The 15,427-nt window shown below is 41.5% G+C and overlaps 1 long non-coding RNA gene across 1 annotated transcript; it reads left to right on the plus strand.

The window, feature by feature from the left end:
• The first annotated feature begins 9,777 nt into the window (after nt 1-9,777).
• Nucleotides 9,778-15,089, plus strand: LOC146658422 (uncharacterized). Its single transcript, XR_014913637.1, has 3 exons — nt 9,778-9,857; nt 13,365-13,479; nt 14,089-15,089. It is a non-coding gene; the product is annotated as an uncharacterized LOC146658422 (long non-coding RNA).
• Nucleotides 15,090-15,427: the final 338 nt, after the last annotated feature.

Genomic DNA, 15,427 nt, shown 5'->3' on the forward strand with positions numbered 1-15,427 from the left:
AGCCACAAGACGAGCAAGGAGTGCTGCAACAGATGGTCTGACCCCCACAGAGCATTGATCTCAACATCATAAAGTCAGTGTGGTATCACATGAAGAAACAGAGGAAACTAACACAGCCGAAAACCACAGAAGAATAACTTCACCGAGATGCTTCCAGCACCCACCTGTCTTCTATGAAGAACGCTTCCTATTTAATCAGTGTGGACTGATTGTGAATTTTGAGTTTTTAACCCACTCACACTTATTTCTTCCATTTGTTGCTACAAGATGCTGAATCCTACTGACATTGTGTGTTCTTTACTGTGTGTAAGCACTACAGCATGCACACGTGTGAGCAATGGTATCCTCTCAGGATGTTAAAGGGTACCAGTCAGGGGCGATTCTAGGATCAGAGCTTTGGGGGTGCTGAGCACCCAGAGAGCTGCTCAGCCAGGCAAGATAAACTTCACTCGTCACGATTCAATTCAATTCAATTCAATTCAATTCAATTTTATTTATATAGCGCCAAATCACAACAAAAATTGCCTCAAGGCGCTTCATAGATGAGATGAGACTTCTTCCCTGTCTCTGTCAGTCCCTGCATCCTTAAATGTCTCCAGTTGTCCCGAGTTCTCTCTGACTGTCTCCTTGGTGCATTTAAACCCCTGTTCCTCCCTGTCCTCGTCATCTGTTTTCTTCGTCTCCATTATCAGTCATCATAATTTTATCCTCTCTGTGCAAGTCTGCAAATTTCTTTATTAAATCATAAGATTCTTAAATTCATCAAGTCTCTCTGTGCCTGGGTCCTCGTCACAAAACGTGACATCACTGTTTTGTACATTTTAACACAATTTAATCCCACATTTGTGAAAGAAAAGAAAAACACTTTTTTAAAGTCTGTAACAAAACCATCAAATCTGATAAAGGTTATTTAAATGCTGCAAGAGAAGAATGGATTGGAATAAAAAAAATACATATCCTAACCGTAATTACTGGGGGAGAATAATGAATGATGCTCAGAAGTAAAGTGAGTGCATTTCTTTGGACAGAGGTTCACTTTTAATGTGTGTGTATAATACAATACAGATATATAAAAATACACTCCAAAAATAGAGTCCTTGAAATGTACAAAATATTGATAAACAAATATAAAAATGGAGGCAACTTTGCCTATGGTACAATCTATACAATGTATGAAAAGATCTTTACTGCAGATGCTACTATGGCTCTGCAGATTTTTTACTTTTATTTTAACCTATGTAGCCTCACCTTCAGGTTGGCAAATCTGTCTATCACTTTTGGTGGTCAACTCTCTCAGGCAGCTTAACAGTTTCTGTCGTGCCTGTCACTGTTCCCTCTCTGTTTTCTTACCTGGTTCTTCCTCACCTTGTACTTTCTCCTCATGTTCCCCTCTTTCCTCTCTCCCTCTTTGGACTGACAATCATACACAAATAGATTGTGTTCAATTAGATTAAAAAAATTACATTAATATGAAAAAAACAAACTATCAAGATCACTAACAAAAAAAAGTCCTCTCTCAGTGTACTTTCAACCAAAAGGCAAATAACCAAACCACATGTACATCTAACAAAAGATATATAAATATTGAAACACTGATCCAACATTATTCTTTATTGACGGATCATTTGATCTTACACTTTTACCTGAATGTGGCTCCTGGGATTAATATCGGCACATATGACAAAATAAGCAGCTTCTCTCCTTCCATTTCAAACAGGACAGTGGTAACAACAGTAGGCTAAAACCATTTTAAGTTTCAGATTTTAAATAGGCTGTATACATTTCAATGGGAGCAACAGGACGGTCAGATGTCGCTGATTTTACTACAGAGCAGGACGGATTGTAGGGTAGCAAACATTGTCAGAAAACACGTTTTCAACACTGCAGGTTACCTGGTGTAATGTTTTTCAGCTAAAAAGAAACATGGTGTGACTCCTACCTAACTATATAAAGAGTAACTGAAGGTCCTGTTTTAAGCCAGGCACTTAGCCAGAGTAGGGGAGAGGCGAGCTGAAGCACCCCCAAAATGGGCTAAGATCGCCCCTGGTACCAGTTATTAATCCCTATTAATAATGTGGAATGGTGAATATTTTTCCAAGTTTCTTAAAAATAATGAATGACATGTAGCACATGATACTTTTATTTAGATTTTTTTGAATAATCAGGACTTTCCATATCTTAAAGACCTCATAGCTCCATATTATCCTAATAGAGCACTTCGGGCGTGCTTGCTCCAGATTTCAGTCAGAGCCTTCAGCTTCAGGTTCAGTGGAACCTTTGAATTCGTAGACAGACACTCTCTCTACTTTTAAGAGTAGACTTAGAACTTTCCTTTTTGATAAAGCATAAAGTTATAATTTATCAAAAAGGTGACCCTGAATCCTCCCTTAGTTACTCTGCATAAGGTCTAGGCGCTGAGTGTTTCTTCTTCAATCATGTCTTCAATTTGTGCGCTTATACACAATTATTCATCTCTGGCTCTGCTCTTTCCTCTTTCCTCTCACCCCAGGACGGCCCCTCCCTGAGCCTGGTTCTGCCGGAGGTTTCTTCCTGTTCAAAGGGAGTTTTTCTTTCCCACTGTCGTCAAAGTGCTGCTTATAGGGGGTCATATGATTGTTGGGGCTTTCTCTGTTTCCTTTGTGTTGTTGTAGCATCTCAACCTTAGAATATAAAGCGCCTTGAGGCGACTGTTGATTTGGAACTTTATAAATAAAATTGAATTGAATTGAAAAGCATTCAGAGAGGCTGATGATCACTTCCTTATGTTGGTGATCAGTTTGGACAGTTCAATAAGGTCTGATCTTTCAGATCCACATGACAGGTGGAGTATTAAGAACATTTTCTTTACCTGGATGACAAACACTGTTTGTAAGGTTCACACCAAAACTTGTTCTTCTGTTAAATTCCAATATTTTTAAAACTCAAAGAACTATTTATGATTAACATGTCTTCTATGCATGGCATATCTTGCTCAGGAATAAAAAACAAAGAAAAAAGGCTGAGTAGGAGGGTATCTTCAGATCTGATAACAATCTGAGCTGGCTGGAATTTGAGTTGAGGAGACACCGAGGAGCCACGTCTCACTGGGCAGGTCTGCGTCTCCCTGTCGGCAGCTGACTGTGTTGACATATCCCATCATCATTCTCAACCCTCGCTGCTCTCCACATCCTCACACACTGTTCATGTAAAAAGATACGCACACATTCAATCACTCACCATCCCCTGACTGCCATTTGGCCTTATCTCGCACAGATAGCCCTCAGGAAAAACTGTGCAGAATGCAACATAGCCTGTGGTAGCTCACGTGACGGCATAGCGTCACACGTAGGAGATTTTAGTTCTAACGTGCTAGACACAGAGGCTTGTTTGTGCCGTTTCTGTTTAACGTGACACTTGTGTTTTCGCACACCGTTGGCTTTGCGCTCTCAGTGTGTTGCATCTTTCCTCTCTTATCAGCGGATTCCTATCGGGTCAGCCAAACATGTCAGAGTACAGTGATCTAAGACATTTTTCTGCTGCTCTGCTCAGCAGGGCAGGAAGAATGCAGCCCTGCCATTTCACTGTCTTCTGTGATTACAATATGCCTGTGTGTATGTGTGGGTGTGTGCTTGGTTTGGAAAGCAATAGATTCTGTTGTCAGTGTAAACATGGGAAGCATAAATATAATAAATCGATGCTAGTTTGTACGATTTAGCAGGCTATTATTGTTTTTTAAACATGGAAAATGTGACTACAGGCCCGTTTGGTCAGGTTTAACATCGCAGTGGAAGATGGAGAAAAATATTGCGAGTATGCTTCTTGGGTGGTTCGTATTAATCACTCCAGATTTTGTGGAATTAGTTGATATGATGACACGATTTGGTCATAAAGCGTGACAAACTAAAAAAAGCAGGCAAATAAATGTAAACCCTCCATAAATCTGTCCCACAAACCAGACAGTTAAGAAACAAACATCCTACAGTTTCAAAGTAATCCACTAATGCATCTGTGGGTATTTTTGAAATCAGGAACAGCTAATATGACATACTTTTTATGACATTATTTGAACATAATCGTGGGGAGCAACGAGAGAACAATCCAGATTAGAAAAACCCTGATCTGTCTGTGAGCTGCTTTATTTGTTCCCATTTGTGTTGTTCTGGCATATTTTCATCTCACTGGCCGAAATATTTCACTTTAGATTTACTTTAAACAGCAGTCGCACACACACATAAAAAACCTTTAAAGCTCCTTCGTTCTATTCTTGTTGGACATAGAAGTGTTTGTGTTTTCGAACATCACTATTTGAGGAGACATTTAAAATTTGGATCAAGTAGAAGGCTGTTTGAGAACCAAAGCCAGATGTTTTAATTTGATTTATACATCCTTATGACTTGGCAACAAGTATTTTTTGGCCAGTAAGAGATGATGTGTGCCGGTTGCCATTACAACTGATAATTGCAGATGGAAGTTCCCGATCCAACCACTAGAGGCAGATATGTAATAAAAAATGCTGAGGTGCCCTGGAGGGTCATTGTCGGACCTAAAGGCCTCTAAATCCACCATACACATATTCTAGGGACTTCAAGCATCCATCTATGCTCAGATGAGCCGAGTTCATGTATAGAGTCATCATTAGAGATAACATCTGAAGGACCTAGTGCAAGTAGTGTTGAGGAGAACGTCACTTCTAAATATCCTCCTTCATCTTTTGATATATTGTGTTTTTAAGAAACGATACAGGTCTGAAATGTTATGTTATATTAATATATCTACATCTATTTAGCAGTTTCTCTTTCGCTTGAGGAGGAAAATGAAAGTAGAGCAAGCTTTTAATGGAGAGCTTGTTGATATGCAAATAAAATTTTGGAAAACTGAGTAAACGTTTCAAATTTAAATTTAAAATCCTTGCTCACAATGCACCATCACTCTATATTAACGCTATATTAAAAAGCTTACTCTTTAAATATGTTTAAGCCACCTCTAAAATGTGGAGGCCATGCTCAGTATGAAATAGAGACACAATAACTGATAGGAATGATCCAGGGTAAAGGACTTGTTGCCATCTCTACTTTACCTCAGCATCAGAGTGGTTTATACAACTGGTCTCATTCAACCATTCATACAAGCACTAACTTTCTGTCTAATATTCACACACGACCTGGAGAGCAACTTGGGATTAGTATCTTGCCCAAGGATATTTTGACACGCAGAGTGGAGCAGCCAGTGACTGAACCTCTAATCTATGACCTGCTCTACCTCTTGAGCTACAGCAACAACTCCTGATCGTCCTAACAGTCTCCCATCCAGGCCCAGCCCTGTTTAACTTCTATGATCTAACAGGCCTGCTTAGGGTGATCTGGCTGATTACTCTGTAAGTACAGCAAATCAAAGCATGAGCTATAACACTATAACAGGATAGTGTCTGTTATAGTTTTTGCATTTTTAGTCATTACGCTGGTGAACAGTAAATATTTCAGTGTAACAAAACTGATCCATACATGGCTTAATTACCCCTAGGTACTGTGTCGAAAAAAGACAAGTGATCTTGTCCTGATGTAAACTTCTGCAGATTACTACACTCCACCCTTTGATGTAGACTGTATGAATGTGGAAACGAAGCAGTGTGTCAGGCAGTTGCTTCAGGCTCAGCAGGAGGAGCAGAGACAGAGGGAAACACCAGGTTTGTTAAAGTAGTCCTGCTGGGATGCAGGTTATCCTTACACAGTTTCCACAGTAACTGACCCACACTTATAGTGATTCCTGTTTCTGGAACTGAATCTCACTAACACCATTTCACCATGTGCTCAGGCTGAGCGCACTTTCTGCCATCGTATTGTACAGCTGGTTTTCTTTGATTTACAACTCTCTGAATTCTCACGCTCGTCCACACTTTGCGCTCTCACTCTGCTCTGTTTGCTGTTTTCCATTCTAAAAGACAACCACTGTGTTACCACCAACCATTTAAAATAGTGGTGACACTGGGACGGTGCTGTGCAGAGTTTTAGCAGAGTAGCAGATCTCAGTAAAGACTGCCACCCTGAGACTCATTCACTGTGGGTAATTAGAGGGTTGTGTTTTCAAGCACTACTAGATTCAGTAATATGCTATAATTCTGGTCAGAGTTAATTTTTCACTCTTCTCATGGGACATTTGCCACACACAAAGCTGCAGTAAGTATGCTCATGTGTGCACAAACACCACACCACCCTCTGTGGTCAGGCCACTGTGGCAGTATATCTCCAGGCTGCTAGTTTCTGTCCACACATGCAATCAGACTGTTGTCTGCTAAGAGCGTGCAGTTGTTTTGGCTTCCTAAAACACACACACACACACACACACACACACACACGGAGCTAAAAAAAAAAAAAAGCAATGATCATGATAAGTGTGCCAAAGTGTAGGAGTGTCCCAGGTAAAGCAGTCCTCACCATCATTTTCTCTGAATAAAGGAGCTACATTTCAAGTGCAGACTGACGATAATCAAGCCATGATTTTAGCAGTGATAATGATTTGGATAATGTAGCACTTATAAAGGTTCACTCTGATAAAGTCATGGAAAGTCCAGTTTTCAATTACTACAGACGAAAGATTTGAAAGATAGACGGCTGTCATCGGTTAGCACTTTCACTGCCGCCATGCATAGATGCTATAAACAAAACTGCACTCTATTCAAAGGCCACCAGAGGGCCACAGTTGTGGTTGGAACAGTGGTTGCAGAAACATGGACGACCTAATAGCTCCCCAAAAATGGAGCCAAAATGTCTCTATCGCCCCCTGCTGTCTGGCCGCAGTACAGGTCATAAACCCCGCCTCCTCAATGCCAGCGGATGGGAACTGGGTGGGAAGAACATGTGAGTTGTCAATTACAAGTCATTTGCCAAGTGTGTGGTTTCACAGTTAGACACATCATTACGAGGCTTCCTAACAGGACTTCTAATCCAAGGACTGACGTGTTTGGTTTTTATTTTAGATTCAAGGTTCAAGGTTCAAGGTTCTTTATTTGTCACATGCATAGTTATACAAGTATAACACACAGTGAAATGTAGCCTGACACGCTCCTCAACATGTGCAAAAATTGGGGGAAGGGGGGGGGGTGTAGAGGAAGAACATTATATATATATATATATATATATATATATATATACATATAGTATATACACTGGGTGAATGTGCAGTAGTAGCAGCAAGCAGGTGAATTCTGTACATTAATATGAATAGACATCTGACTATTTTACAGGATAGACAATATAAACATATTTAAAATTAAAGGAATTGAAATGTACATTGTTCCTTGGTTTAGTGTCTGGAAGAGTCCTGTCTCAGTCAATTATAGATGATGTGAGAGGGCGGGTGTGTGTGTTTAGGGCCCGGATGGCTTGGGGATAGAAGGTCCTCTTGAGTCTCTCTGTCCTTGCCCGGAAGATGCGGAACCTTCTACCAGATTGCAGAAGTTGGAACAGTTTGTTGCCAGGATGGGACGGGTCCTTCAGTATCTGCGCTGCTCTAGTCCGGCATCTCCTGGTGTAGGTGTCCTGAAGCGGGGGGAGAGCAATCCTGCAGCAGCGTTCTGCTGTACGGATCACTCTCTGGAGAGCTTTTTGGTCCTTCACACAGCTGTTCCCAAACCACGATGTCATGTTCTGTGTGAGGATGCTCTCCACAGCGCCTGTATAGAAAATCCTGAGGATCTTTGGAGAGACCCTGAACTTCCTCAGTTGTCGTAGGTGATACAGGCGCTGCCTAGCCTTTTTGGTCTGGACCTGAATGTGGGCAGCCCATGTCAGGTCTGAGGAGATGTGGACACCAAGATACTTGAAGGAGTCGGAGCGGAGCGGTCAGGAAGGCGTCTGGACGTGGCCGCGCCATCTTAAACGAAGACTATATTTGTATCAAGTCGCGGCGTGTTGAGCTCTTCTGATCTGCCAAACACTATGTGACTACTGTCCGTACTTTTGGCTGTATACATTGGGTACATGAGCATCTAAGAAAAAATTGTGACCAGGTCTGATGATTCAGATTTTTTTTTACATCATATGTGTTTGTATATAATTTGCCTGTGAAAGAACTAGCAGGAAAATGCAGTATATGTAAGAAAGCGAGCTGATAGGAGACAATGAGAGGCTTTGGCTGAAGTTCTGCTGGTAAACCTTCAGTCCTCGAATTCGTTCTCCTGATCGCAGTCTGAGGATCTGTGGGATGTGCTGGGAGGCGAGTCCACACAGATCTTCATCATTACATCTGTGGCTGGAAGCGCTGGTTGCACTTAAACACAAATTACAACCATTCCTAATCCCTCACAGTGACAAGCTTCCTGAGGGAATGGTTCGAACTATTGATGTAGCTGCTGCTCTGTCATCATATTATTGTTCTTGTCTAAGACTTGTGTCAAGAAGCGGAAAGTAATAATAAGAGCTCTGTATACACAGGTCGGAACAAACAAGGAAATGTGCTGGAAGTGAAAAAGCTTAAGAAAATCAGGATTCCTGCCACATGAGGTTAACTTCATGTCAGAGGAGGAATGACAAGAGAATACACAAAGTTCAAGCTGGAAATATAAATAAAATCAATTGTCAGGTTTACACATTCAGTGAGGTCAGAAACAGAAAACTTGTCTGCTTTATTATAAACCACAAATAATCTCAGTGCCAGCACACATTAGCTGGTGACTCTAGATATATTTCTACATTTCCATTTGGAAAATTAGATATGGAAATCATCCTGTTAAAGCTGCTTTAGCTTTTCCACAGTTGCTACATATCTGCAAGCCACTTTGCAACCCCATTACTCCTTTGTTTCTGCCTGTAGCCTAGATAATGTCTGTTATCATTGATGCCTGCTTTGCCCTCTGCTGTTCTCATAGATAACACAATAGAGACATCAAAACTTCAATAACTAAAGTGACCTGGCTAAATTATATTAGAGTACAAGCTTTGAGTGTCGAGCCTTAGTTTGCCAAGGCTGCTTCCAGCGATTGTTGTCCTGTTCTTTGGAACAAGCTTCCTGCTGACCTGAGATCAATTATATTATATCATACATGCAAAAACAGACTCAGACCCTGTTTATTCACACACACTTTTTTTTTTTAAATTCTTTTCCTTTGTTTGACCCTAACATTCAGGGAGGTTGAGTTCCAAATAGGTTGGAGACGTCGCAGGACACCAGTTGCCTTCCCTACTCTGGCGTCGACATCCTGATCAGAGACCCCGTCATTCGAGATGATGCTGCCAAGATATGTAAAATTCTCCCCCTCTTCAGCACGTTGTTGGTTGATCATGACAGGAATGCGGGCACGTGCATAGCCAACTCGGATTTGGTTTTTTTGGCGCTGATTCTTAATCCAACTTTCGTCACCTCCCTCTGCAGGGCCGCGGTCAACTTTTGGAGGTCCTCCCTCCTCGACCTCCCTAAACGTTAAGGTCAAGATCAGACTATTAAACTCTATCGTCTTTCCTACTGCACTACACGCTAGTGAAACCTGGCGCTCAACAAGTGCAATTACTCAACACCTGAACGTGCTTCAACAACGTGGCCTGCAGCGAATCCTGAGAATTTCCTACCGGGACCGAATAACAAATGAGAAGGTTCTATGAAGAGCAGGCACCAGCCCGTTAGCCGATGTTGTTGCAGATATGCGCTTCGGCTTCGTGGGCCATATTTTACGCCTACCCCCTCATCGCCCAGCTAAGATTGCTATTACATGGCGTCCACGCACTGGCAAGCGAAAGCAAGGCCGACCAAAGACCACATGGCGTCGGACATTCATGGACGATCTGAGAATTGTCGACATTGCCTGGGACGAAGCTGAAGCAGTTGGAGATCACTAGCTGCCCGATGCGCCGCCCGGTGTAGGAGGAACTAAGTGCTAAGTGTGCTAAGTAAGTAAGTTTCCTTTGTTTTATTATAGTTTCAGAATCAGAGAAACTTTATCAATCCCAGAGGGAAATTGAGTTGTCATAGCAGCAAATACACAACAAGCATTCATATAAAATGAGTGTAGAAACACAGAGTTCTAATAGATACGTATTAAGATAAATATAGAGATATAGGTATAAATATAAAAGGACAAGTACGTGTCCAAATATATGGCGTGGTGTACAAAAGTGACAGTGTGCACTGTGATTAACTTTGATCCACATGTGTGGATATGACCCAAGAGTCTGACAGCAGCAGAAGGAACGACCTCCTGTAACGTTCCCTCAGACAGCCAGGTTGAAGGAACCTGTTGCTCAAACTGCTCTTCAGACTGCCCACTGTGTCATGGAGGGGGTGGGAGTCATTGTCCAAGATTGCTGCTCTGCCATTGATCACCTCCTCCATCATCGAGCATCATGCCAACGACAGACTCGGCAATCCTGATGAGTTTGTTCAGTCTGTCCTTTGCTTTGATGCCTGCACCCCAGCACACCACAACAACAGACTGATAAAACAAATAGATCAGCCTGCTACATACATCGAAGGATCTGAGCCTTCGTAGATAGTAAAGACCGTTTTTGTTGGCAGACCACTTTTATTCCATTTCAGTTCAGTTTTTCTCAGATGGACTGGTTATTGTACAAGAGTCTTCCTCCGTGATGAGAAATGAAGCAGATGTTTACTATCTTTACTATTTGTTTGTCAAATTTTGATATAATAATAACAACAACAATAATAATAATAATAATAATAATAATAATAATAATAATAATAATAATAATAATAATAATAATACATTTGTATAGCACCTTTCAAGAAATACAAGGATGCTGTGGAAATAATTCATCTGAATTTCAGGAGTGGGACCTTTCCGTCTGCCAATGTCAAATCTAAATCAAAACGTAGTCCCAGCTACTGAAATAAATAAACATTAATTGAATTAATTTGAAGGTTGTAAACCTTACATCAACAGTTATGAAATTATTAACTTTCTGAACAATCAGTTCTCTGGAAACGGAGTGTCTCTGATCCTGGAAGATCCTCGGCCCTCCGTGCACAGAGAGGTCTAACGTTTCTGTAATAAAGTCTTCTGTTTCCCTGATGAGCATCAGTAGTTCATGTAAACTATCAGCAAACATTTGATTCCTTTCTCCTGTTGGCTGCAAACAGCTTTACAACAGTTTTATTGTTCCACAAGCATCAGTACGATCCTGAAACATCACACCTGCTTGTACTTGTGGACTAAGTTTGCACTAAAACCACAGTTTGAATTCAGTTTTTATATTTATTCTTTGTTCTCAGACCAAGGCTGCAGTTTAGAGAATAAAAACTAAGACTGTCTTATAAACATTACATGTATAATGACATGAGTCTTAATGGTATCATTGTTTTATTAAGTCACTTAATTCACACTGGATTCACAGTCTGGATTTTTGCTGATTTTCTTCGCTGGCTTCAAACAACCTAAACGTTATTTATATAGTAGCTCTTTTGCAGCCTTACTGCCCAAATAGCTATAGCTCCAACCCACCAAAACGTGACCTGGACACACATAAGGTTGCATTAATGCATGCACAAGTTGCATTACCAGCAGGGGGAGATAATTTATTTAAAGGCAAGAAGTCGGTAGTACGAAAAAGACGTATGAAGCAAATTCAAGGGTTCTTAATTTCTAGAATAAGCTAAGCGGCTAATATGTATATACATGTAAATGTGTTAATAATGTCTGTTTAAACACTTTCCTGTGATTATTTTCATGTTGGCTTGAAATAAAATATTTCCCTCTGCTGTTACTGCAGATTAATTTAACTTCCACATGCGTGTCTATTACACGGTTTGCTGTGATATCCAGATGAAAGTTCACACGCATGTCTGCTTTAAGCGCTTCTAATGCATAACTACTGTATAACACTTTTCACAGCTTTGGTGGTTTCAGTTTGTAGTATACATGTTTATTCTCGTCATATAGGCGTGTCTTCCTTTGTATAATCAGCTGCTCTGCTGTACATTTATCCATGTTTGTGATTAGTCACATGCTGCCACTGTCACTCCTTTCACGTAAACGCGCTTGTAGCTAGATTGGGAAATGCTAGTTTAATCTAGTGAGTTGATAACCAGCTAACCTGCCAAAGTGTTAGTGTAAGAGAATCTGATGTGTGAGTGTTTGTGGGACATGAATATTCCTGGTCAATCAGCCGGCATACCCGAGGCTCATCCCTCAGAGGACATCCTGCAATCCACCAGATTGTTCAGTGTCCTGGTGCAATCACATTACATTTTTCATTAACACAGTGTCAGGGACCAAGCAGTAGGCATAAAGGACACAGGTGTTTAATTCAAAAACAGGGGTTTTATTGACCCAAAAATATGAAAATATATTTAACAAAACCAAAAAACTTAAACAGGCAGACCAATAAAAGAGGTCAACTCAATAGACGAAAGTCAAGCTAACAATTAATAAAACTTCAAACAAACATAAGACAGACTGACCTCCTGAAATGACACACGGGGGAACTTTAATACTGGCTTAGCTAAACCACATGACACACACGGGGAAAATAAAATGGCTGCCGTATAACCAACTAGTACAAAACAATTAAACAAACTTAAAACACCCCCCAGGCAATGAAGCATGTGGTTTCACCCAATTAGGCTGTCAGTGGTACTTCAGCTCTCCCAGCACTTTGCCACACCTTTTGCCAGACAGGAGGAGAAGCCAAACCCAGCTAAGTCAAACAAAGATGCATTAATATAACATAAAACACAACTTTGACCTTGCAGTGTTAATATGTGTGCACGCCATATAAACATTGGTGTGTGTGATGGAAAAATAAATATATTTAATAAAGAAACAATATTGAACAATAAGTAGAATATATTTAAAGTAGTGACTGCAAAGTAAACTAAAGCGAATCAACTGGTGGTGAGGTGTGGAGCTTGCCATCACACAGCCATGGAACATGTTGCTGTACCAGAGTCAGTAATTACATCAGTTACAATTATATTGTTGTCTCAGAAAGGGTCCTCAGTCATCTGCGGGTCAGTCACCTGATTTCAATACGTGTAGGCGAGGAGGAGAAAAGCAGAATGCTCTATAACGGAGATACAGACATTTCTTTTACATTTATTGCACAAAAGGACAAATGTCCAGAAACTCCATTATGCAGCTAACACAACTTTGGGCTTTTTGCAACCATCTCCACAGAAACTTTTCTTAGCTCAGGTGTACCCCAACTCTAAATCTCTGCCATCAGTATATTCTGAGCTAAAGATGCCTTTGTTCATAATACTTCAATACTTTTAAAAACCTCTACTAACCCTATGGATTCTACAAAAAGACTTTAGCAATCAGAAAACAAAGGAAAAAAAAAGCAGTTTAACAAGTACACATTAACTGGTGAATCTAAATGTCCCCTAGGTGTGAATGTGAGTGCTAATGGTTGTCTGTCTCTGTGTTGGCCCTGCAACAGACTGGCGACCTGTCGAAGGTGCACCCTGCCTCTCCGCCTTCATGTGACCCTGATGAGGATAAGTGGAAGAGAATGGGTGGATGGCTTAACATTAAAACCAACAATTTCCCAAACAGTATGTTGCAATTCTCCAAAACAACCGGTTAAGGCGCGGGTCAGGAGTGGGTGGGGGAGCTCTGGTCCTTGGACCTAAGAGGATTCTGGGACTTCCATTGTGTTTATTTCTCAAGTTATTTACTGTTTTACTTTGAAATCCTTGTTACTTTGTTATTCGTGTTAGCTTTTGCTTAGTTTTCTCTTATTAGTAATTGTCTACTTGCGCTATAGCATCACTTGTGTTTGATTTACAACACCTGTTCGCAATCAGACAGTCAGTCCTCTCACTGTATATGGAGCCAGCTGTCCCCGTTCTCCTTGTCAGATTGTTTTTGAACTCCTATTAGCCAAGCGTTCCAGCAATTCCCAGAGTTCCTTCTGTTTCTATAGGCTTTTCGGAACATTTTTGGGATTCTGCCTTTTGCCTGCTGCTCTGTTTGCTCTCACTCACTTATGTCTAACCTTTGCCTGATACAGATTTTACATTCTGCTTCTTAAGTCTGTCACTTGGGTCCTCTTCTACCACAACAACCATGACAAAAACTGAAAACATTTTTTTAGGTGTCATATTTTTATTACAAAGTAAGTTTAAGTTTTTCTGTTTGTTTTTTTTTGTTGCCATAATTAGGTTTCCATTCGACACCACCTCCTCCAGTCTCTCCGCGGCAGCATTCCAGACGTTCCTGTCAGCATGTATGGAAACGGGACAAGTGCTCGCTCCCACTGCAAATACACAATGATTCTGGACAGTGTCCTGAGTCTGGTGGCCTCCTTTGATCTTGAGGTCACATTACAGAAGGGGCCTGGCCCTTGCAGCCTGGATATCCCCCTCTGTGAGTGTAATCAATCATGTCTGAAATCTGAGCACCGTTGCTTCAGTCTTTTGTGTCTGAAGCGTTAATCTGTTCATGTTTACAGTTAAATTTGAGCATCAGGCAAAGGGGTTGGGAACGGAGCAAGTCTCGTTCACAGTGGGGTGTATTCTACTGACAATGACGCACAATGACATCTGCTATGTGCCTGCCTGTCTGTCCAGGAAAACCGATTCCTTCTCTGTCGCTGTTTGAGGGTTTGTAAACTTTTTTCCATTCAAGTCATCAGTTTAAGGTTTAAGTGCTTCATATAATGTCTGTGAAGGTTCTCAGTCATCCAGGTCATCGTAGTCGAAGGAGCTTGCAAAGGAAAGCGTCTGGACTTCTTTAAGTTGCTTGAAGACGTTTCACCTCTCATCCGAGAAGCTTCTTCAGTTCTAAGGTCAAATGGTGGAGAGTCCCAGATATAAACCTAGTGGGAGTTTCCCCCCACAGAGGGACAAAAGGACCCCCTGATGATCCTCTAATCGCCTGAGCCAAGGTGGGAAACTGGGCGTGGGTCCCAATCAGCCAGAGTTTCGGGTGTGTTCATTGTGAAACCTGGCCCCACCTTATCATGCGAATTCCTGAGGTCAGATGGCCCAGGATGTGAGTGGGCGTTAAGGCGTCTGGGAAGGGATCTCAAAACTGGATTATAGATGGCAGAGAGTTGGTGTCGTAAACCCCGCCTCTGTTCAAAGATGGTCGCTCACAGTGGACATAGATGCTTCTTTCACTCCTCTTTCAAACCATCTGTCCTCTCTGTCCAAAATGTGAACATTGGCATCCTCGATAGGATTGGATAAAGGACACTCTTTCGAGGATGCCAATGTTCACATTTTGGACAGAGAGGACAGATGGTTTGAAAGAGGAGTGAAAGAAGCATCTATGTCCACTGTGAGCGACCATCTTTGAACAGAGGCGGGGGTTTACGACACCAACTCTCTGCCATCTATAATCCAGTTTTGAGATCCCTTCCCAGACGCCTTAACGCCCACTCACATCCTGGGCCATCTGACCTCAGGAATTCGCATGATAAGGTGGGGCCAGGTTTCACAATGAACTCACCCGAAACTCTGGCTGATTGGGACCCACGCCCAGTTTCCCACCTTGGCT

Source organism: Rhamphochromis longiceps, linkage group LG11 (assembly GCF_057381845.1).
Source record: "Rhamphochromis longiceps isolate RC_006_pf linkage group LG11, R_longiceps_female_GT1.1, whole genome shotgun sequence".
NCBI lineage: Eukaryota > Metazoa > Chordata > Actinopteri > Cichliformes > Cichlidae > Rhamphochromis > Rhamphochromis longiceps.